The following is a 24,615-nucleotide window of genomic DNA, read 5'->3' as shown; positions in this document are numbered from 1 at the left end:
CCATTGTAGTATATACCTACCCGGGATCTGAATGAGTTCTGCCCCTACCAGTCTCTTTTGCAAGAGGCTCTTTCACATAGAAAATACAAAAGGAGCAACTGCAATGAATAAGGAAGGTGGAGGATATTTGGGTATATATCATGTTTCTTATTACAGAAGAAGCAGTTGTTGACTGCATGATCATAGATGATCTATATGGGAATACTAAGTAAAAGGAAATGTACTATTAAAGCATCTCACTTATAATATCCCTTCTAGTTTCCCTTGTCCAAACTATTATATGATATAGGAGAACTGACTTGTGGTATACTGATCGAGGAGGTCATTAAGTCTAAGCTAATATGTGAGAAGTAAAGCCAAACTATCACATAGTTAAGAAACGAATGCTTAATCGATTCAATTCCCTTCCATGATCATTTAGAGTGCCAACTTAAGGCAATACTTAAGGTAAACATCAAACAAATCAATAACTTGCCACTATTTAGAACTGTTCTAAAGTGTTGCCAAGGAATGTAGGAGCTCCTCAGGACCAGTTACAGCTCAGCCAAGTATGGAGGATCATTCTACCTGGATATTTTTGAATTGAATTGGGGTCTTCATCATAGCAGAATCTCTGCCTATGCTTGGTCATTCAGCTGTTGGCTTCTCCAAAAACTTCATTCATGTAAGATACTCTTTTTGCCAGTATCCATAAATGGAGCATCTGATATAAATGAGGGAAAGAATGAAAGTCATCTATAACAAAATTCTTAAATAAATGGTTAATCAATTTAATTGACTTTAACATTGAATTGGTGGTATATATTTTAAGCAGTAACAAAAAAATTCCTTATGTTTAGAGGTATAAAAATAGAATGGGCTGCTTAGGTCTGTGGACTTCTCTTCACTGGATCTCTTGAATCAAATTCACAATGATCAATCTCTTAGGATGGCTGTGGAGCAGGCTATAGGACACACCTTCTTCACAGAAAGGTCTCTGCCTTCTCTTGTATTTTCAAGTGTAGTGCTGTACCCCCAGTAACTTCCTTTGTACAAGCATGCTCTATTTGATAGCAGTCATACAATAGAGCACCTGATACAAGGGAAGCAAGTGGAGGAGATAGTAGGAGAGTGGAAGACTATATATTAGTTTGCTATTACTTTGGAGTCAATCATAGATGTCTGTATGAGTTTGGTTATAAAAATCATCCATAATATCTCAGATCCCTGAGATCCTAGGTGGTATCTCATTTAACCCATTACTTAACATATTATTGAAGAATAGAAAGTGATCTCAGTTGTTGATTAGTCCATAGCCATATCTGAAGAAATATTCCAACAACCAAACAACTCAGAAATGAACAATTCAATAAAATTGACTTGAAAAAGCATTTAGAATTATACCACATTTTCAAAATAAATATCCTTATCTCAAGAAATGTCCAATATTGAGTAGCAGTTAAACTGTGAATGACTTACCAGCAAAGATGTTACAGAGTAAATTACAGTAAACTCTCATTCCACCAATCCTTGCCTCTTCTTATTCTTCTAAGTGTGCCGTTCCACCCCTACCAACTTCATTTGCACAAGTCGCTTCATTTGATAGACTACACAAAAAAAGCGGCTTGTACAAATAAAGCAGGTGGAGGATTGTTAGTTATGCTCATTATCCAGGAGAACCAGTTGTAACCTAAAGCATTTCCGAGAGAGTCTGAATGAGGTTAGTAAGGAAAACAAAACAAAATTAAAAGTTCTCTACACTTATAATCAGACTATGACACAGTATTTCAGAGGTGGTAGTTAACCTAGGAGGTCAAAATGCATCTCAGTATGTGAAAATGAAGCCCAACTATAACATAACTGAGAAAGGAATGCTTACTCTGTTTATTTCACTTTGACCTGTATTTAGGAAAGTCAAATTCAGGCATTATTTAAGATAAAAAACACCACAACTTACCAATATAGAGAGCTATTTCAAACTGGAATTGGCTACGAAGGCATATAGGTGACTTCTCAGGACCAGTTAAGCTCAGCAAAGTATGGAGGGCCATTCAACCAGGCTGTTTTTAAGTTGAATATGAATCTTCATCCCATCAGGATCTCTGTGTACTTCGGTTATTCAACTACTAGCTTCTGCTCCAACAACCTCATTTGTATAAGATGCTCTTTTGATAGAATCTACAAACAAAGCATCTGATACAAATGAGGCAGAAGAAGTATGTGGCAAGAAGAGGGAAGTCCATAAATTAGGCAGGTTTTTCCTTTTGAGAGCACTAGACTTAAACTATAAGCACCACAAACCATGTCCAAGTGTGGCTCACTGGAAAACAAAACACTCTATCAAAATAACTCTTATGCATGAGATTGCTGAGAGTATCTTTTATCCAACCTATTACAGAGAACAAGAGATCACTCTATCACATAAAATTTCAGTGTTGATAGCTACCCAAGAAGAATATGAGTCCATTTCAATATATGAGGAAGGAAACCTATCTATAACATAGTTCTGAAATAAATGGCTAACCAATTTAATTCACTTCAATATTCTTTCAAGAGTGTCAACTTTAGACATTAAGGGGGGAAAAGTTCCTTATATCAAGAATTTTATAAAAATAGGGGGCAGCTGGGTGGCTCAGTGGATTGAGAGCCAGGCCTAGAGATGGGAGGTCCTAGGTTCAAATGTGGCCTCAGCTACTTCCTAGCTATGTGACCCTGGGCAAGTCACTTAACCTCCACTGACTAGCCCTTACCACTCTTCTGTCTTAGAACCAATATACAGTAATGATTTTAAGATGGAAGGTAAGGATTTTTTTTAAAAAGAACTTAATAAAAATAGATTGGGCTGCTTAGGTCTACAGGCTTCTATTCACTGGATATCTTTAAGAAAAGTCTCAATGATCAATCCTTAGTGTTGCTGTGGAGCAGGCTATGGGACACACCTTCTTCACAGCAAGGTCTCTTCCTTCTCTTGTACTTTAAGGTGTAGTGTTGTACCCCCAATAACTTACCTTGTACAAGCATGCTCTATTTGACAGCACTCAATACAATAGAGCATCTGGTACAAGGGAGGCATTTGGAGGAGACAGTAGGAGAGTGGAAGACTATATATTAGTTGTGCTGATCCTTCTGCACACACTAACTATTGAACACTCCACTGAAGGTCATTATAGTATATTGGATGGGTATATTCTGTTTATGTTTACTGTTGTAGTCTAACACTGGTGTGTTTGTAACTGGTAGGTTTTTAAATTAGCAAGACCATTAAGGAATGTCAGGGTTTTAAGAAGCCACAGAATTTCCCTCATCCTATTACCAAATAACGTGGCTCATTCCATTATATAAAATCTTAAAAAGTGAAAGTGACCTCAGATAGCAAAGATTCCATTTCCCTACCAGAAGAAGGAAGCCCATGAACAAAGCCCCAAAACTTAAGGTTACAATTAAGCTCAATTTATTTTATTGTGCATTTTTTTTCAAAATAAAGTTTGAAGGAAAAACTTTTAAAAAATTAGAGCTATGGAAATGGGGAATGAACTACCCTAAGGTATTATTTACTGGGGATCTTTACACAAACTATGAAGGACTATTCTTTTAGGATGTTACATAGGAAATGATGAGATGTTTATTCCAGTAGGGTTCCTACCTTCCCTGGTTCTTTTGGGAGAAATGTTCTGCCCCAACAACCCTATTTACATATGATGCTCTTTTTTCTGACATCAAGAAAATGAAGTCTCTAGTACAAGTGGGGCAAATGGAAGACATGTTGAATGAATAGAACGGTGTCTGCTAGTTATACTCATCTTTCTACGTCAGTCACCTTTGGTGTGTTGCCCTAATCTGCAAAAGGCTAGATAGAAAGTCAGTTGTATTTTCAAGGGATCTCAGGGCTACTAAAATCCCTCAGTTTAGCACATCCAATCTACAACTGAATAAAGTAGCCTTCGGTGTGATGCATAATTTTAGAGTGTGAAATGATCATGGAAGTCAATTAGTTCATTTCTATATCAGAGGAAAAGGAAACTATTAAAAAAGAACTAAAAAATAAATGGCCAAGAGAATCAATTAACTTCAACATACAAAAAATGGAGATTAATTTATAATTCTTTTCAAATGAAAACAGAGGTGAAGCAAGGATGCCTATTGTCACTACCTCTTTTTAATAGTCTGCAATAAGACATGATAGTGTACTTAGATAACTCTAGATAATGAATCAAAGTTATGGAAACGTTAACTTAATTTTAGAGAATAAAATACCCCCCCACAAATTATAAAAATATGTGGGAGTTTATCTACTAAGACACATGTAAGAACCATGTCAAATAACAACTCGTAAAACACTATTTGAAGGAATGAATACAGACCTAAATTACTGGAGAGATATTAATTACTCATGGGTAGGCAAAAATAATGAAGGTGTTTCTTTTTTTGGGGTCAAATTAATTTTATTATGCTCCATGATGGAAGAAGGTGTTTCTAAGAAAACAAGGAACTGATATAGACAGAAATAAACAAGAACCAGAACAATTTGCATTGTAACATTAATACTGCAAAAACAGGCAATTCTGATAGACTTAAGAACTCTGATCAATATGGCAATTAACCATAATTCCAGAGGACTAATTGATGAAGAATGCTGACCATCTCAGGAGAAGCAATGAACTGATATTCCCAATGAGAAAGATATATTTGAATACTTATATGAAGGGGAGAAAATCTAGTACTTTGTGATGAAGGTCTGTTTTCTATTTAGGGTTCATCTAAAACATAAATATGGCAATTATGCTACTTGCCTACTAAATGAGGAGTTAGTAAGAATGAAAGCTTTGAACTTACATATGTGCCCCTTTTCAGGTGGTTTCTGCTTAAGTGCTATTGTAATATAAAAGTTTCCATTGCAGCATTGAAGAAAATGGCTTTTTCAGAAATATAGTCTATACTGTATCCTAAAGCATCAACAAAGCATGTGTTATAGTGATGCTCAGAACAAAGCTTATGCTCAATAAATGCTAGTTACAATAGACTATCAAGTGAGTATAAAAGTACAATAGCTGAGGCAGTGTGGTAAGAGCACTAAAATAATAAACAACCATAACCCCAGCCTTGGGTCCTAGCTTCTCCTTCACTACTAAACTACCTACACAGCCCCACGAATCTCATTTAATCTCTAACTTTCCTTTTTAATAAAATGTGAGTGTTAGATGAAATGATGTATGAAATCCCTTTCAGGTTTAAAAATATAGGGTTTTAGATTGCTTTTTAAGGTTTAAGAACCAGAAGAGTTATATTGAAACTCAGCTTCTTCAAACAAAAGATTTGAACTAAATGATCTCTAGGATTCCAAATGGATCCTGTAGTCCATGATCTTTATAGCTAGAAGTACATTATAAACTCTAGGGGAGAATGTATTAAGAATTGGTGGCAACGAAAACTTTAAGATAACTTATTAACTTGAAGGTGCCCAAGTTTTGCTAATCTACCTTTGGAACATCTCTTATATTTGTTTTCTTCTTTCCTCTGACAAAGCCACCACCATTCTGGTATAGGCTCTCAACACATCACACCTGGACACTACTTGCTGGTGGGTCTCCATGCCTCAAGTCTCTCTCCATTTCAGTCTGTCCATTCACTACTCAACTGGCAAACTGACTTTACCGTAAGAGCAGGTCTGACCATGTCCTCCCCTAGTAGTCAATAAACTGGTTCTCTAATTACCTCCAGGATTTTCTTATTTAGTCTGCAATCCAATGACTGGTCTCCTTGCTATTCCTCTAACACAATAGTATCTCTCTCAAATCACTGAATTTTCTCTGGTTGTTCTCCATATCTGGAATTCTCTCCCTCATCATTTCTGCTCCTGACTTCCTTTAAGTGCCAGCTAAAACCCAATTTTTGAAAAGCCTTTCCCAATACCTTTTAAAAAATCTTTATGTTCTGTCTTAGAACTTCTACTAAGTATCAGTTCCAGGCTAAAAATGGCTGGGCTATAGGGGTTAAGTGGCTTCCCCAGGGCTATACAGCTAAGGAAGTGTCTGAGGCCACATTTGAACCCAGGACCTTTCATCTCTAGGTCTGGCTCTCTATCCATTGAGCTTCCTCCCAAATACTTCTAAATGCCAGTGTCTTTTCTCTGTTGTTTGTCAATTTATCCTTCATTTATCTTGCTTATATGCTGTCTCCTTTATTAGACTGAATTTCTTGAAAATGAGGACTATTTGTGGTCTTTCTTTGTAAACCTATAAGTGAACCCTCAAAGAAATAACTATAGGATCAAATGAATTAATAAGTTAATTCCATCCAGTATTTGTTAACTTGGAAATAAATAAAGAACTTCCAAGTAATCAGAAAACCCACTTTTTAATCAAAACAAAGGGATAGGTTCATTAATCTGGGCACCACACAGTCATAAATCAAATGGGCTTCACGAGAGGGAACTTTCAACCAATAGAAAAGCCTCTATAACAAAAAGGTGCTTAACATTTAAATCAAAGTAGGTGCACTTAGTATTGGGGCTTCTCAAAAGTAAAGGTAAACTGAGTCATCCAAAAATTCACATTGACATATTAAAAGAATTATAAATATTATGTAAACTATATTCAAAAACAGGAAAAGAATGATCCCACTTAATCTCTTTCTATGATATAAATATGGTCTTGATAGTTAAAAGAAGAGACAGAGAAGAGAAAGAAAACTATAGACCAATATTCTTAATGAATACTGACAGAAAAAATTAAATAAATTATTAAGTAAACCATAATATAATAGAAATTTTGATTTAATAGAAAAATATCTTGACAATGAGTGCTATCTAAAAAAGTAAGATGAGTTACATCAAGAAGCAGGTGATTCCTCTTATTTCAAGTCTTCAAGCACAGGCTAAATAATGACCAGCAGGAAAGCTGTAGAGCATTCTGTAATCTTTGTCCCATTAGTATCATTGCCTCTTCTTGGTTTCTAAGCTCTGGCATTCAGACCCAGCAACCTCCTTCACACAAAAAGCTCATTTTGATAAAATATACAAAAGGGAGCAGCTGGTGTGAATGGGGCAGGTGGAAGAAGGATGGATGGGTTTGCTTTAGATATGTTCTCCCTTATAAACCATACAATCATAGTCTCCAGAACAGCTGTGTACTAGGAGCTGTTTGGTAATCAAAGAATCATGATATTTAGAGGCTAAGAATTTACTTCATCTGATAATCAGTCACTCATTATAGACATTTCTTGATAACAGAATCTCAGAGCTCAAAGCAATTTCAGAAGTCAAGTAGCCTCCTTATTAAAAAAAAAAAAAGAAACGCTTCTTTAACAAACCTAAAAAGGAAATGACCAATTCATCTCAATTCAACATTTATTAGACAAATTTAGGTTTGAAAGTTATGGATCTGTCAAATAACAGAATGGACAGCCAATAGAAGTGATAAATTCTTCTTCATTTATGATCATTAAGTAATGGCTGGATGATCACTTATGGGGTGCATTGCAGTAGCACTCTTTTGGGAATATTTAACTTGATGGTTCATTACAACTTTGAAAATTCTTATGATTTCATATCAGCAAAGATGGCAGAAGAGAAAGCTGTGTAACTAAGTGCTACCCCATGACTTCTTCAATAAGAATGTAGCAAGAGTTCCAGACTGAGTATCAGAAATCCAAATTAGAAAATCCCAGGTAGCCGGGAGGGGATTATATGGAACCTTATAGGACAGTAATAGAACCGAGGTCTTCCTGGGACAAAAGGCAGTTCTGAATCCAGCAAAAATAGGTCTGAGTAAACAGGGGCCAATTGGCAGCTCTATCACAGAGTTGGGTTACAAATCCAGTGGGGAAGGAAGAAAAGACCTATGCCTACATCTGGGCATATAGCAGTCATGGGCCTGAGGACATACATCAGGCAAGGAGCAGTAATAGAAACCTGTGAGCTCTGATGCTAGAATGGGATTTCAGGTTAAGTGCCCAAGGTAGACACAAGCCTAAAAACCAGGGCAGGAGCAGGGGGTGGGGGAGGTAGGGTGAGCCTGAAGCTCTTTAGTTCTGAATGTACAGAACCTTCAAAACCACTAATGGGATTGGGGCCAATAGTAGTCTACTAGAGCTCCAACTATAGGAGCAAGCCTGGAGCTGTGTCATTAAGACCTAAATTAAGATAAAAAAATTTCTTCCAAAGATCAGACTAGAAAGGTAGTGAACAAACTGTGCCTTAGATTAGGCCACTTTGGGTACACTGAAATCTTGTTGGTTCCTAGACTGAGTAATCCTTTATATTTTAGAATACTATATACAACAGAATACAAATCAAGACCAAACAATACTGAGATATATCCTCCAGAAGCAACAAATTTTTAAAAATTATTTTTATCAATGAAAGAGTTTAAATGACACAACTGGAAGAGAAATGAGAGCATTAGAGGAAATATTTCGAAGAAGAAATAGCAGAAGGGGCACAAAACTATAATTAAAAACTATGAAATTAGAAAAAATTATAAGAAAGTTCCTACAGAAGAACAAAAGATCAAGAATATCAAGTGAAATAATGGAAAAAATGTCAAGGATGGGCACCTGGCAGTACCAGATATTAAAACTGTACTATAAAGCAGTGGCCATCAAAACAATATGGTATAGGCTAAGAGACAGAAGGGTGGATCAATGGAATAGATTTGGGGTAAATAATCTCAGCAAGCTAGTGTTCCATAAACCCAAAGATCCCAGCTTTTGGGACAAGAACTCAATATAAACTGCCGGGAAAATTGGAAAACAGTATGGGAAAAATTGGATTTAGATCAACATCTTACACCCTATACCAAGATTAATTCAAAATGGGTAAATGACTTAAATATAAAGAGTGAAATCATAAATAAAACTTATCAGATCTGTGGGAAAGGAAGGAATTTAAGACCAAGCAATAGAGAACATTAAAAATGTAAAATGAATGATTTTGATTATAACAAATTAAAAAGGTTTTGTACAAACAAAACCAATGCAACCAAAATTAGAAGGAAAACAACAAACTGGGGCAAACATTTTTATAACAAAACTCTCTAACAAAGGTTTAATTTCTCAAATATATAAGGAACTAAGTCAAATTTATGAAAAATCAAGCCATTCTCCAATCAACAAATGGTCAAGGGACATGAATGGGCAGTTTTCACATGAAGAAACCAAAACTATCAGTAAGCACATGAAAAAGTGTTCAAAATCCCTCTTCATTAGAGAAATGCAAATAAAAACAACTCTGAGGTATCACCTTACACCTAGCAGACTGGCCGATATGACAGCTAAGGAAAGTGATAAATGTTGGAGGGGATGTGGCAGAATTGGAACACTAATACTCTGATGGTGGACTTGCGAATTGGTCCAACCATTCTGGAGGTCAATTTGGAATTGTGTGCAAAGGGTTTTAAAGAATGTTTGCCCTTTGATCCAGTCATACCATGCTGGGTGTGTACCCCAAAGAGATAATAAGGAAAAAGACATGACAAAAATATTTATAGCTTTGCTTTTTGTGATGGCAAAAAATTGGAAAATGAAGGGATGTCCTTTGATTGGGGAATGGCTGAACAAACTACGGAATCTGATGGTGATAGGATACTATTGTGCTGACAGGAATGAGGAACTGGAGGGTTTCTATGTGAAATGGAAAGACCTCCAGGAATTTATGCAGAGTGAAAGGAACAGACCCTGGAGAACATTGTACACAGAGACTGATATATTGTGAAACAATCCAACGTAGCAGCAATGCAATGATCCAGGACAATCCAGAGGAACTTATGAGAAAGAACTGTGGGAATAGAAACACAGAACAAAAACATGATCGATCACAAGGTTCAATGGGGATATGATTAGGGTTTTGATGTGAAAAGATCACTCTATTGCAAATATGAATAACATGGAAATAGTTTTTGAACAATGCTACATGAATAACCCAGTGGAATTGTTTGTCAGCTCCAGGAGGGGGGAGGTAAGAGGGGTAGGAAAATTATTAAATCATGTAACCATGGAAAAATATTCTAAATAAAAACAAAAACACCAAGAACCTTGAAAATGAAAATGGATGAAAGGTAAGGGAATGACTCCATAAAACGAGATAAAAACAAAAGTTTTAAGACTGAAATAATAGAAAAATATACGGTACCATGTATTTTTTAAAAAATCACCTGGAGAAACAAATAGAGCACAGATCACTTTAAGAGTCACTGGATTACCTGAAAGACAAAAAAAGTGTCTAGATATCATACTTATAGAAATCATGAAAGAAAACAGCCCATCCCACATCCCTTAGACTACAGACTACAACATGAAAACAAAAAGAATCCATTGGTCACCTCCTGAAAGAAAATCCTGGGGAAAAGTACAAAGCAACAAGTTGGGTATACAACTAACAAAAACTAGAAAACTATCACATAAAAAAATTAAACTCTAAAATAGAAATTCTGAAAACTAAACTAAAAGTAAAATAACCAATGAATTAATTTTAAAAACCAGGGCAGAAAAAATAGTTAGCTAACTGAATTTTAAAGAAGAAAACCAAATTACTACTCAAAAATGAAAAAGAATTCACAATAAATGAATAAAGGGAATTAGAAAATATGTTGTCCAATTACATGCCAATGAAATGGTTGAACATATGCAAAAACTAGAAATGCCAAGATTTAATGGAACAAGAAATGAATAATATAACTCTCTTGAAAAAAAATCCCTGAACAAGACCTAGATGAAATCCAAAAGGAAAAAGAAATCCAGGATCACATGGATTTACAAGTGAATTCTCTCATATTTTCAAAAAAACAAATTAATTCCAATATTATATAAACTGTATTTTAAAGTAGGGGGAAAAATAAGACTTACTTTCCAGGCTAGAAATATGGTCTAGCAACATAAATCAGGTAGAGACAAAACATGAAGAAAAAATAGACCAATATTCCTAATGAGTTTTGTTGCAAAAATTTTAAACAGATTAGCTATATTTGGACAAAGATTATATACTATGACCATGTGAATTGATACAAGAAATTCAAGATTCATTTAATATTAAGAAAATCATCAACATAACAGACCACATTAATAATGAGAACAAAAATCATGATTGTATCAGGAAATGCAGAAAAAAGCTTTTGAGAAAATACAATTAACTATTCTTGTCATAAATACTAAATAACATGCTAAGTATTACCTATCTAAAACCAAAAGCCAACATTATATATCAAGGGCATAAATAATATTAATCTGGTAATGTCGAGATGTCCATTTTAATTGCTAATAGCTAATACAATGCTAGAAATGCTAGGTATAGGAATAAAGAAAAAAAATTGAAAGGGTAATCATAAAAAGTATCTACAAAACCCCCAGAGTGCTGTGAACCAAATAAAATGTAATTGGGAAATGTTTAACAAAGTAAATAAAAATATAACAACATAGATAATGTTAATTTGTAGTTTTCTGAGTCAATATGGGGCCAAGATGCAATTATTTTCCCACTTGATACCACTGCCCTAGAGTCAACTAAAAAAATTAAAACAATAACTTCAGCAAAGGTACAGGAATATTGAATAAACCCACATAAATGGTCTAAATGTTTATATATTGCCAAAAATTTTTAGCAAAAGAGAACTCCACTAAATACAGAATGTATGAAATGCTTATGAGTTTACCTATAAAGACACATAAGACCTAAAGCTAGGGTCTTATTAGTGCAAATAACTAAGAGCTGATTCCATTATTTGTATTAGCACTATTCAAAGTTAATTATATGTAACATATGCTAAATATCCAACTGAAGGGAAATACGCATTGAAAACTTTGAAAAATAACTATATTTATAGAATAAAAAAACAAAGGTTAAGAAAATGCATTTCTGATTCTAGTCTATTATAAACAATACAGCAAAATTAAAAAAACATTTAAAATTATTGCATGTTATAACTAAAGAAAAGTCAATACTGATATGATAAAATGTTATTATTTAAAATATTTTTGGAAATAAAGATGACATAAATAATTGGAAAATATAATTTTGCTGATGGGTCAAGTTGTAGAATATAGCAAGCGAAAGCAGGAGAATGATTTACAGAATAATAACACTGCAGAGACAACTTTGAAAGACTAAAGAATTTTGATCAACACTGAAAAATGACAATTTCAGAGGGTCAGTGATCAAGCATGGTACCCATGTCCCAAGATAGAGGTAATAACTCAGGATACATGATGAGAGATACTTTTTGTACATGGAAACAAATATGTTGAATGATTAACTAGAAGTGATCAATAGGTAACTTTTAAAGTTCTTGTGCAGGGAAGTGACATGATCAAAGCAACATTTTAGAAATATTAATTACTTGAGCAGAAGCATACAAGATGGATTGCAAGAAGAGAGAGTAGCAAAGGAGCAAACCTATAGGAGGCTACTGCCAAGTATGTTGGCCTGCTGCCTAGAGAAAGTGCTCAGGAAAGATACTCTACAGCCATCCTCAAGCTTATGCAGGGGCACATTTGACAATTTGAATACCTGTCCAAAGCAGTTATCCAGGAACGGGAAGGATTGGAGACATGGCCTCTGGAAAGTGATGATAGGATTTTTCTGAAGATTTAACTGTTTTTCTTCCTTCATCCGACTGATCACAGGTCTGAGTATTTTATGCCTTTCCTTGCGTGATTTAGTAATTCTGGGTCTAAACTCTACCCAGGGTCAAAAGAGAATTAAAAGCAACTGGGCCTCAGAAAAACCATGCAAGTCTGTCTTTAATTCCCAGACCAAAATCTGGCAAAAAAAAAAACCAGTCTGCAAAATGTCCCTACAGCTTGCCCCTCCTCTGCCTTCCACAATTCCTGATGAAGATTACCTAACAGCTCCATAATGATCTTTTCTGCAGTTGGCAAAGTTGCATATATAAAAAAGAAACAAATACTTGCAGAGCCAAAAAGAAACAAAGAGATAAGAGAACAAAGAATACTTTTAATATATTCTGAGCATGGGAAAGCAAAGGGTAGCAGAGAGTACTGATGATAACAATTCTACAGTTTAACAAAAATAAGACCAAGCAGTAGAGGTACTTATCTCTAAGGGTTGGGTTTTTTCTGTTACTGTTTTATTTTGCTGGAGTTAGGGGGTGAAGAAAGGTAGTTTGTTATTTGATGACTTGAAAAGAAAGCTTGCGTTTGTTTTCTACCCTTGAAGCAGGGTTTGCAGGTGGGCTAGGAATGGCCCCTGCTCTCAAGGATATTCAGGTTGAGACTGTCTTTGAGCTCCCTCATTCTTTATGAGAATTGAGAGAAAACTACAAAATCCCCCCCCATCTTTTTTGGTTTTGCCAAATGAGGTGCTTCACATGCACCCTTTAAGAAATATTCAATGGAACTTGGTTATAAAAGGATCTTTTAGTGTTCTATTTTGTCTCCACAAAGGTTCCTGCCTGGCAAGTTGTTGCCTCTATTTCTGCACCAGTGTTTTGTATGCATGTCTTCTCTCTCCCTCTCTCACAGAATTTAGTCCTCTTTATCTTCCTTATATGCATGTACTTTCTCTGCCTGACTTCATTGTGTGCAAGTAAATTACTGTTAGAAGTTGGTAAAGCTAAGTTCTTGCTGTATAGCAACTATCTGATAGAGATAATCCTCATTCTGATGAACAATGAAATTTGCTTACTGATCTTTGGATGAGAATTTGGACCAGAGTGTGCTCAGAGGGTTCTCTCTCTCTCTCTCTCTCTCTCTCTCTCTCTCTCTCTCTCTCTCTCTCTCTCTCTCTCTCTCTCTCTCTCTCTGTGTCTCTCCCCCCCTCTCACACACACACTTTATACATACATACATATATATATATTAGTTTGTATACCTGTTTTAAAGGACCTCTTAGACCACTAGTTGTTGGGTACAACTGGCCAAGAAACTCCATGACCAAAGGTAAAAGATGGATGACAAGTTCATGAGACTTCTGAACATATACAAAACCCCTCCAAAGTCCTCATCTACACCATTCTCTAACCATTCTGAAGTTTTGTTTTCAAAAATGCCGATATAAGATTATAAGAGCCCAAACTATTAGAATTACAATGGGACATCAATAGGGGCAGTTAAGTGATACAATGGATAGTGCCAGGCTTGGAGTCAGGAAGTATCATCTTCTCAGTTCAAATTTGACTTCAGACATTTACTAGTTGTATGACCTAGGCAAGTCACTTAACCTCATCTGTCAAATTAGCTGGAGACATAAAATAGCAAGCCACTTCAGTATCCTTGCCACGACAACCCCAAATGGGGTCACAAAGTGTTTGACACAACAACAGATCCATCAATAAGTAGTGGCTTCTTATTAGTTAACTCTCCCTTATCCCACAACACCCCAATAGATCTTCTTTAATGCAGGAAAATACTACCTCCCGAAATAGCCTTTTCTACTTTGGGACAGTTCTCATAGTTAAGTTTTTCTTCTCATGAAGCTAACATCTGACTCTTTGTAACTTACATGCATTAGAGATAGTTCTGCCCTCTAGGACCAAGCAGAACAAATCCAATCCCTCTGCTATACATCGATCGACCTATAGAATACTCAACTGGTACCACATCCCCCTCAAATCAGTCCCCTTAACGTATGCATGTAAATCAATTGCCAGATCTTAAAATTTCTCTACGACATATATGCCCTAGGCCCTCCCCTTCTCTCCTCAGAGTCACCAATCTAATTCAAGCACATATCTGCCAAAACAACTTTCTTAACGTTATGTCTGACCAGGTTCATTCTCCTCCTCAGTAAAGTTCAGCACTTCTCTAATGACTTTAGGATCAAATATAAATTCTAATTTTCATTTAAAGCCCTTCACAGTCTGACCCCAAACTAACTTTCTAGATTTATTATGTATTACATCCCTTCCTGCCTTCTATATTCCAGTCAAACTGGTCTTCCTGCAGTACCTCCTAATGCATCACAAATAAAATAACCTGAAAAGGAAATTATGGCATGACAAATGGAATGAGTTAATAATGAAAATCTTTTAAGTAGAAATCAAAATTCACAATTCGCTTTTGTTTGTTTTAACATTGTATATGGTAAATAGTTAAATAAAAAAAAATATGAATCCTTCTGAAAAACTGTTCCCTGATTGTTAGGGAATATTATTTGACTTTTGTGTTGTATGTCATTTAAAAAAACCTTTAGAAATTCACCTTCTTGGTTAGTAACGTTGATGACATTAAACAAATAATTGTTTACTAGCAAATAATTATTTCAAGTTCTCCCAATCCCTTACGACATGCATAGGCATTTTCTGAAGCATATTCATAATAATTAAAGTAATATTTTAGGGAGAGCAAAAAAAGGGTTTTGAACCATTCAATAAAAATTTTAAAAATTATTTCATCTTTATTTCTTTCAAACTTTTAAAATATATGTTAATATGGTATAAGAGAAGAACAACTATCTAATACACATGAAATCAAAACCAGCAAACTTATAGGATTTTCAAGGATAATTTTACTATGGCCAGATTTTGACCTTAAATACTGATGTCACCGTGTGATGTCCCTCAAAATACTACCCAACTCCTGGTATTTTGGCAGTGCTGACTTTAGTCATTTAAAGACTGCTTTACATGTTGTCTGAAGAACAAGTAAATTAGTTCAGAAAGAACACCATGCAACCTGCACTTTAGTAGTCTCGACTTAGGCACATTTATGATCTTCCCCCATTTTTTCCATTAAAAGTAAGTTTAAATATTAGACATAATCTTAATTTGGAGATAGCAGTATGAATCTATAAGAATTATAGTCAGCCTAGGGAAGAAAAGAGTTAATGGAAACAAAATGGTAGTCAGAGGATTTAAGTTAAAACTCCTGACTCTGCCATTTATTACCTGAATAACTTTAGCTCAGTCACCTGTTATATCTGACCCTTAGTTTCTTCACTTATAAAACTGATTTCTAAGGTTCTTTCCAGTTCTTAATCAACGACAGTAACTAAAAATAACAGTTAAACTATATATTTTAACACTTCAAAATGCCTCTGTTCTTCTACCAATGCAATTTTAACCCTCAGGGTTTTAGGAGACAGCGTTTAGGAATTACTATGGGAAAAAAAATCTTGCAACCTTTGATGAAAAGGCTTTTTTAAACTATGGTTATCAGAGAACAGACACATACAAGGTCTCTTGCCAGGCTGGCTGTCCAAGACTTTACACTTCAATACAACATACTAATCTAATCTATTCTAAAAAATACTTGTTAGCGGCCCCCAAGTATAAGGCACATAAAATACTAGAGATATAAAAACAAAGGAAAAAATAATGCTTACCCTTAAGGAACTTACATACTCCTCTGGTGAGACAACATATGAACAGCTAAGTTTGAAGAGGATACACTAACAAGTACGGAGGCCTAGAACATCCTCTCTGTCCTAACTACCAATTTGTTACAAAAGTTTATTAAATGGATATAGGGAGTGCTAGGGAGAAAGATGATGCCACTCACTTTTAAAAGTTCTTAGTTAGGAAAGGCTAGGGTCCTGATGTCTGATGGCATACCATTCTTTTAAAACAACTCATTAATGTATCCAGATCAAATTAGAAGAGAGAGAGAGGAAAACAATTTGGATCTTATAATTTCAGAAAACATGTTGAATATTGTCATTACATGTAACTGGGAAAAATAAAATATTTCTGAATAAAATTAAATATATAAATAAATAAGAGTGTGCGTGTATGGGGGAGGGGAGGCGGCCCAATCTTTTCCCTACACGTAGAACAGTCCCTTATCCTGTCTTTCTTTAGACAGTTAAGCAAAATCAAACAATGTAGTTGTCTAACCTCTGGATTCGATACTAGTCATTGAATTTATTCTGGATTTAATTTTATCATAGCCTTCAAGAATATAACATGATGCTGTTGGGTGGAGTTGTGAAATGATTCAACCATCATAGAGCACAATTTAGAACTATGCCCAAAGGGTTAAAAACTATGCATATCCTTTGATTTAGCAATATCACCCCCTAGGTTTGTATCCCAAAGATATAAAAAAAACTGAAAAGGATCTATTTGTACAAAAATATTTTTAGTATCTCTTTTTGTACTGGCAAATAAGAAAGTGGGAGGATGTCCATCAATTGGAGAATGCCTAAACAAGTTGTGGTATAAGATAGTAATGGGATACTACTGGACCATAAAAAATTATAATAAGCAGAATGATTTTGGAAAAACCTGTGAAGATTCACATGAACTGATGAAAAGTGAAGTAAGCAGAACCAGGGAAACATGGCACACAGTAATAGCATTATATGGTGAGCAATTGTGAAAGATTTAGCTATTCTCACCAATGCAATTATAAAAGACAACTCTGAAGGACTGATGATAAAAAATGTTCCAGAAAAAGATCTGATAAGAGTCTGAATGCAGATCAAACCATACTATTTTTAACTTTATTTTCTTTGAGATTTTTTTTGATATGTCATCTTTTATACTATGACCAATATGGAAATGTTTTCCACTATATCATACTTACTGTCATAGGGAAGAGAGAAAATGGGAAACTCGAAATTTTAGATAACTAGTGTTAAAAATTGTTTTACATGTAATTGGATAAAAATAAAATATTTAAAGATTATAGTATAATGAAGTTTAGGGAAAAGACTAGTACTGAACTCCAAAGTGTATATAGATTAGCAAGTCATTTATGATCATCCAAGATCTACCAATAGCTTTTTAAAATAAGTAAAATCTTCTCAATTTAAAAGAAATTTAAGACATCTTTCCTGAAGCGACACTAGAGAATGTGAATCTAATTTAACTGGGTAATCAAAATAGATCAATTCAAAAGGTTAGTTTTTCAAGCAGATGCTATTCACAGAATACCTGAGAAAAACATACTCAGAATAGGAGAAATAAGGACAAAGCAAAAAGAATTAAGGCACCTTTCTTTGAAAGGCAATGCCTGAATGGTAAGGTGGTAAGGTTGCATTATAGGAGTGGAAGTTCAAAAGAGGCCCAGTCAAATGGAAAAACATTTTCAGTCCCCAAAGGAGAAACAACGAATAGATTATAAGCCTGGTAAAAGTTACCTAGGAGATCATAGGTAGAAATGAATAATTCAAATGTTCAATATAAAATATTCATTAACAATTAATAGTAAAACTTTTCTTAAAAAGGAAAGGTAGTAGAGTAATGTCTATTAAGTAATGCAAACCACATGGTATGAATATGAATCATCAAAGAGTAAATAACCTTCAAAGGTTACAGGCAGTTTCTTTAAAGAAAATGATCAGTCGTATATTGCTAAAAATTCTTTTCAAAAATGGCACATAAGAGAGGCATCTGTAGGATCTCCAAAAATTGGTCTACTAGAAATAAAGTAGGCACCCACAAATTGGGAAACAACTTTGAAATTGTAGTGTATAACTGAATTAGAATATTACTATGTTCTAATGACAAAAATGAGTAATTTGGAGAAACACAGATAGCACAACGTACACAGTTATAATAATACAAATGAAAAGAATACTAAAATGAAGGTGCAGATTGATGGGTTTTAAAGACCAATCCTGACCTAGAGAAAATATAATGTAGCATTTAAAACATGGTGGAGAGATGATGAAGAGGAGCAGGAGAATATAGGAATGGGTTAGGTGTAGTTAGTTTTGTGATCTTGAGCACGTCACAAAAACTCTGAGCCTTAAGTTTCTTCCTCTGACAATGAAGGGCTTGTACAAAATAATCTTTACAATCCTGGACAGCTCTACATAGATTCAGTTATTTCCAGTCACATACTAGGTGAGGTCTCTGGCAAGATGGTCTCTCATCTTTCCTTAGCATTTGGTTCCGCCTAGTAGACAGTCAATGCTCCATCACCATCATCACTATTGTTTGCTACAGCTCCCAGGTGATGATGCTAGCCTGCCATCTGAACTGTTGTTTTGGCCAAGTTGGCCTGGTGGATTACTTCTAAGTAATCTGTTTGGGCAGGACATGTAAGTTTCACTGTATTCAAATTCCAATACAAAATTAGACAAAGTACTCTCCCCTCTGATCTTTCCTTTATGACAGCAACTTCTGGTCTCAGCAAATTTTACCCAAAAGTCAAGACCACAGCCCACTCCTTTTGAACGTAGGGAATCAGTCTCTAGCACCAACCCCAGATTAGGATACAGTGGCTTTAGTCAAGTATTTGCTTTCCTCTAGGAACTGTAAGTTTAGTTTCCCACCCAAGGTCTCAGATTGTAGAAAGCTTAATATTCTCCACCACATTGGTCCTTCCTCCACACATTTCTACCACCAGCTATCTGCAGCACCCCAAATCTGTTTTGACTTTTATGAGACACTGGCTAGTATATAGCACATGACAACCAGTTTTGGTAGAATGGCTCTGGGAAATGTTAAGGCTAAAAAGAGCACCATCTTGTGGCCAACCTGCAGATGGTCTCACAACTTGGCCAGGCTGGACTTTGGATGACAGTTGACACAGTCCATCCCATCACAGATCAAATACTCTTTAACATTTCTCTAGCTTGCAGGAGCTGACAGTTTCCCCTCTTCTCACTAAGCCTTTGTCAAACCAAGGGGCACTTACACGTCATAGTAAGGTATCCCAAAAGGGCTTATGTCATTCCTATGGGATCACAGATTCAGGCAAAGTTGGTCTACATGACCTTAGAAGTCACATAGGCCATTATTTGGCAAAGCAGGAAAAGGGGGCATACAGAAAGGCTTAGAGACTTCCGCAAGTCTGTAAGCAGGCAATCAATAACAGAAGAATAATAAATATATACTAGGTTTCCCCCATTTATCCTAAGTTTGCTAGGGACAAATAATGCTATTCAGCTTCATGTGACATCCCAGAATAGGGCAAATTGCCTCTTGCAATCTTTTCATGTGCATTGGAAGGAATTTCTTGCTCTTTGCAGGAAAAAAATCCTAATTTACATGAAGGGACCTCATAAGAAAGACAGTTCCAATGGATTTTTCCTGTAACCAGTCCAATTTTCTCATTGACTGAGAATATGAGATGAAAGGACCTAGAAACTAGAAAATAGATGAGTCCCTAGTTCGTTCTCTCACCAAGTAGACAAATCCCTCCTATAACATCTGGGTCTGAGAGGCATCCACACTATGTTTGAGTATCTCCCCTGTATCATCAGGGGCTCCACTGCATTGTTTAGATAACTTTATGGTTATTAGATATGTTGCACTAAGATCTTCCTCTCACTGGGCCCACATCTTCTTTGTGGAGTATTAATGAGATTCCAATTTTCTTTACCAGTGATCCGTTAAACACATAATTTGAGAGAGGGAGTGTCCTCCTTTCAGAAATTATCTGGGATGAGCATGAAAAAGCATAAACTTTTTGAGGGAAAGAATCTATTAAAGACACTGGAAGAGAGGTGAATATTTAATAAGTTCCACGCCAACACAAAGCCTGCTACCAGAGGTGACCTTTAAAAGGAGATCCTAATACCATTAACTTGATAAATGACAGAACTTTTTCTACTAAGTGACCAATTTGGGCAATATTTCAGCATATCAAAAGCCTACTAGATTTTCCTCATTTAAACAGTTCTAAATTCACCACTAATAGATAACATTGTCTAGGTAGCATGGGACCAAAGCAATGTGCTGAATTTAGAATACTATGGTCTATTTTAAAAATTTTAGATTTCTCATTTATGACCCATTTAAACCATCTCAAGCCTCTCAATCTATTTTTACTTTAATTTCTTTTTTTAAAAATTATAACTTATTTAAATTCTAGAAATCATATTTTAGAAAGAGTGGGTAATGTTTAGAAAGGTTGGCAAAGACAGTGAAATTACTCAAACCATTATAAAGAAGTAGTAAATGAAAAAAATCTGAATTTTTACCCAAATAAAGAAGTAGTATCAGATGGGCATTAAAAGTTTCTTTATATAGGTCTTGACCAATGACACATGTAAAACTCAGTGGAATTGTGCATTGGCTATGGGAGGGGGGTAAGGGGAAGGGAGGAAAAGAACATCATTTTTGTAATCCTGGAAAAATACTCTAAATTCATCAATTAAATAAAAATTTAAAAAGTTTTTTCATCTCTTTCGTAAGCTTTGAAACAAAAAAGCAGTTAAGATTTTTCATTTTCAGCTCTGAGTACAGATTAGTAGTGATGTGTGCAAGTTTTGAAAAGTTTTTAAAAATTTAGTCTTGATGCCAGAAAAAAGTTCCTTATGATTGTAGTTATTTATATTGGGGTGATTGAGTATAAAACTACATTTTGCTCAACAAGGAAATAGGAAGGAAAGGAGAGAAGGGAAAGGAGGGAATTAGTGGGGAGGGTAGTAGGTTAAGGGCGGAATTTGTTCCAAACAAAACAAACCAAGGATATATAAGAAAATAATATATTTTTTTAAGTAGCAAAGAATGGGAATCTGAGGGGATGCATATCAACTGAGGAGTAGTTGAATAAATTATGGTATATAAATGACAGAATACTATTGTGTTTTAAGAAATTATGAAGGGGATGGTTTCAGAGAAATTTGGAAAGATGTGTGTATATTTATGAACAGTAAAGGAGACTTTTACCTGGACTTGTTTGGTGCTTACTTGTACTTACCTATCTCCAGAAACTTTTCCTCTAATATGAAAACAATCTGAAACTCAAAACCTCAGTACCTCTGGCCCCATCATCTTTCTGATTAAAAAAAGGTAGAGATCAGAGAGCTTTCCCCAGATCTTCTGTTTGAGAGGGACCTGGGCAAACACCATCTTTTCCTACCTGGCTGCTCACCTTGATTTGTCATCAAATCAGCTTAAAGAGGGTAAATATCAGAGAGCATAAGCAGATAAACCAATAAGGAAGCTATGAATAACATATGGCTTCCAGATTTGGTAGAAGATTTCAGGCATATATGAATACTGCATGACAAAGAAAAATGAATCAATATCTGATGAGACTGAGGACTCTGTGGATTCCCAAGAAAGCATAGAACCATAGCACAATATCCCTGAATAGCCTAAAACAGAAATGATAACTGTGAAAGTAAAATTTATAGCGTGGGCAACAGAAATAACCAGAAGAAAAGAAAAACTTGAATTCACAGTGGCAAGTCTCACCCAAAAAACAAGAGAAAATTATTGTTTAAGAACGTAAGTAGGGGGCAGCTGGGTAGCTCAGTGGATTGAGAGCCGGGCCTAGAGACAGGAGGTCCTAGGTTCAAATCTGGTCTCGGACACTTCCCAGCTGTGTGATCCTGAGCAAACCACTTGACCTCCATTGCCTAGCCTGTACCACTCTTCTGCCTTGGAGCCAAAGTATAAGATGGAAGGTAAGGGTTTTAAAAAAAAAGAATGTAAGTAAAAGGAAGTGAAGGACAATCTAGAAAAAGAGAAGCAATAAAACAATAATATTAAAAGAAACATGTTCTCCATACAAACATACTGATCTAAAAGGACAGGATGCACAGAGATAAAACATCTAGAAAAATCCATGTTAAAAAAATTGAACACCTAAAAAATCTTCTAAATAAAGAAAATAAAGTGCCAATTGAAAAAAAATCTATAGATTGCCTCCAGAAAAATAAAAACAATAATAATTAGCATTGCAAAGTGCCTTACAAATATCAACTCATTTTATCTTCACAACAATCCATAAAGGTAAGTGCTATTATCTCCCTTCTTCAGATAAGGAAAATGAGGCAGAGAAAGGTTAAGTAACAGCTAGTAAGTGCTTGAGGTCAGATTGCATTCATGCATCTGACATAGGTCCAGCATTTTATGCAATGAGCTCTAAGACATAAAGGAGCTGAAATTAGAAATTCCATACATAAACAACAATTATTCTGCAGACAAACAAGAAGGACCATCAAATATAACAGAAAAAGTAAATTAACATATCACAAGATTTTTCTGTACCCATAAGAAACTACAAGAGGGAATGGAATAATGTATTCTGAAGACCAAAGACGTTCAAGATGTAACACAAAGTGATATGACCTACTTTTCAAATCTGAGCCTAACCATAAATACAGAAGTTCAATAAAAAGGAGGAATTCAAAACATTCCTATAAAGAAAAGTAGACCTGTAGAGATTATTTACTTCTTAAATATCCCAGGTAACAGAAATACACAAAAGGTAACAAAGGGGGGTAACCAAGGACATCAATAAATTAACAACAGGAGATTTTTAAGAGATTTCTTTCCAAATGAATCAAGAGACAAGTCTAAATGAAGTCGAACAGAAGTAAACAAAGGGGCCTGAAACATCTAGGACTAAATCTCATAATACTCCTATCGCCTGTAGGTGAATCAAATTATTCTGTTAATTAAATTATTGAATGAGAGGTTACATAAAAAGGAGATGACAAAGTTAAGAGGGGAATATGTGAAATACTTTAATCAAGTCAAAAGCTAAAAATAAAGGGAAAATAATTCTTATACTCACTCGTGAAAAACAGAGCCTACAGAAGAATAGGAGTAGACCAAAAGGGAGGTACTGAAAATAAGGGGAAAATCTTGTTTCTGTAATGGGAAGAGGTACCACTGATGAATGTTTCTAATGGAGAAAAAGTGATTCTTTAAAAGGAGATGGAGACTTCACAATTGGTTTTGTCTACAGGGATTTGGTGTGTAGATACCATTCATTTTGACTCAGGAGGAGAATCAGAGCTTCTGGAGGCAAATAACACCTGGAAGACTAAGAAGGAATAGATTCAGGGAAGAAATTTCAAAGTAAATGGTGGGGGGGGGCGGAGATGGGCCACAGGGAGGGCAAAGGCTAATAATGAACTGCACAATCAGGAAAAGAGGAAAATATCCAACATGAGTCAATAGCCTATCACCTGTATGAATTGATATTTCTAAGGGTGAGTTATAAAAGAATAAAGCAGGATAGGGGGAAATATGCACAAGGCAGTAATAGAAACTGTTTAGAGAAGGCAACTCATAGCTACATAGAAAATTTTAATTCCATTAAGAACACAGAGATTAAAGGAGGATTTTAAAAGTATTAGAGCTATTAATCTAAGAATAAAGTCTAGAACAGAAAGGGAAGATAAATAATGAATATAATAAGGGAAAAGAAATTCTTGTTCAAAAAAGGTACTTGAATGAAACTTTAAAAACAAAGACAAAGCAAAGTAGAAGGAAGGGGATTCAAGTTGATATCTGAGAAGAAAAAACCAATTTCAATAACTACATAAAAAGAAGCAAGAAAAATCTAAAGTCTAAAACTAGGGAAAGGTACTGGGGTAGGGGGTGAGGGAGGTTTTCAGGGAGAGAGGAACAGAGCAGGTGAAGAGTTGCCTTAAAATGCATTAAGCTACAGTAACTGAATTAAAGAAATTACTGTTTGCAAAGGAAGAAGGGGGTAAAAACAATATTAGAGACAAATATAAACCTAGCTCTCAAAATTGTAAACATAAATGTGTTAAGCAAGCCAATAAAACAAAAAAGATTAACAAATGGGTAAGAAAACAACCCCCCAAAATATGTTCTGTAAAAGAAACATTTAATTAAATCTAGCCTCAGACACCTTCTAGCTGTGTGATCCTGGGCAAATCACTTAACCCCAATTTCCTAGCCCATATCATATACCTTAGAATGCTCAGTATTGATTCTGAGATAGAAAGGAAAGGATTTAAAAAAAATATATATATATATATAATCCAAATATAACACAGAAAAAAATGAGGGATTAGAAAAAAATTTA

At 35.1% G+C, this 24,615-nt stretch overlaps 1 long non-coding RNA gene and 4 other non-coding genes across 5 annotated transcripts in view; all 5 read right to left on the bottom strand.

Moving 5' to 3' along the window:
• Nucleotides 1–24,469, bottom strand: part of LOC130456174 (uncharacterized) — a 35,814-nt gene extending 11,345 nt beyond the window's left edge. The window contains exon 1 of the long non-coding RNA XR_008914749.1: nucleotides 568–24,469. This is a non-coding gene — a long non-coding RNA (uncharacterized LOC130456174). The remainder of the gene's footprint in view (nucleotides 1–567) is intronic.
• On the bottom strand, nucleotides 1,024–1,083 carry MIR7371G (microRNA mir-7371g). Its single transcript, NR_127635.1, has one exon. It is a non-coding gene; the product is annotated as a microRNA mir-7371g (primary transcript).
• On the bottom strand, nucleotides 1,557–1,614 carry MIR7371H (microRNA mir-7371h). The gene has a single exon (NR_127636.1). It is a non-coding gene; the product is annotated as a microRNA mir-7371h (primary transcript).
• Nucleotides 2,127–2,183, bottom strand: MIR7371B-2 (microRNA mir-7371b-2). The gene has a single exon (NR_127637.1). It is a non-coding gene; the product is annotated as a microRNA mir-7371b-2 (primary transcript).
• Nucleotides 2,984–3,046, bottom strand: MIR7371J (microRNA mir-7371j). The gene has a single exon (NR_127638.1). It is a non-coding gene; the product is annotated as a microRNA mir-7371j (primary transcript).
• Nucleotides 24,470–24,615: the final 146 nt, after the last annotated feature.

The sequence above is a fragment of the Monodelphis domestica genome, chromosome X (genome assembly GCF_027887165.1).
Source record: "Monodelphis domestica isolate mMonDom1 chromosome X, mMonDom1.pri, whole genome shotgun sequence".
Classification (NCBI taxonomy): domain Eukaryota; kingdom Metazoa; phylum Chordata; class Mammalia; order Didelphimorphia; family Didelphidae; genus Monodelphis; species Monodelphis domestica.
Note: the sequence above shows the minus strand (reverse complement) of the source record. Positions and strands in the feature narration are given on the sequence as shown.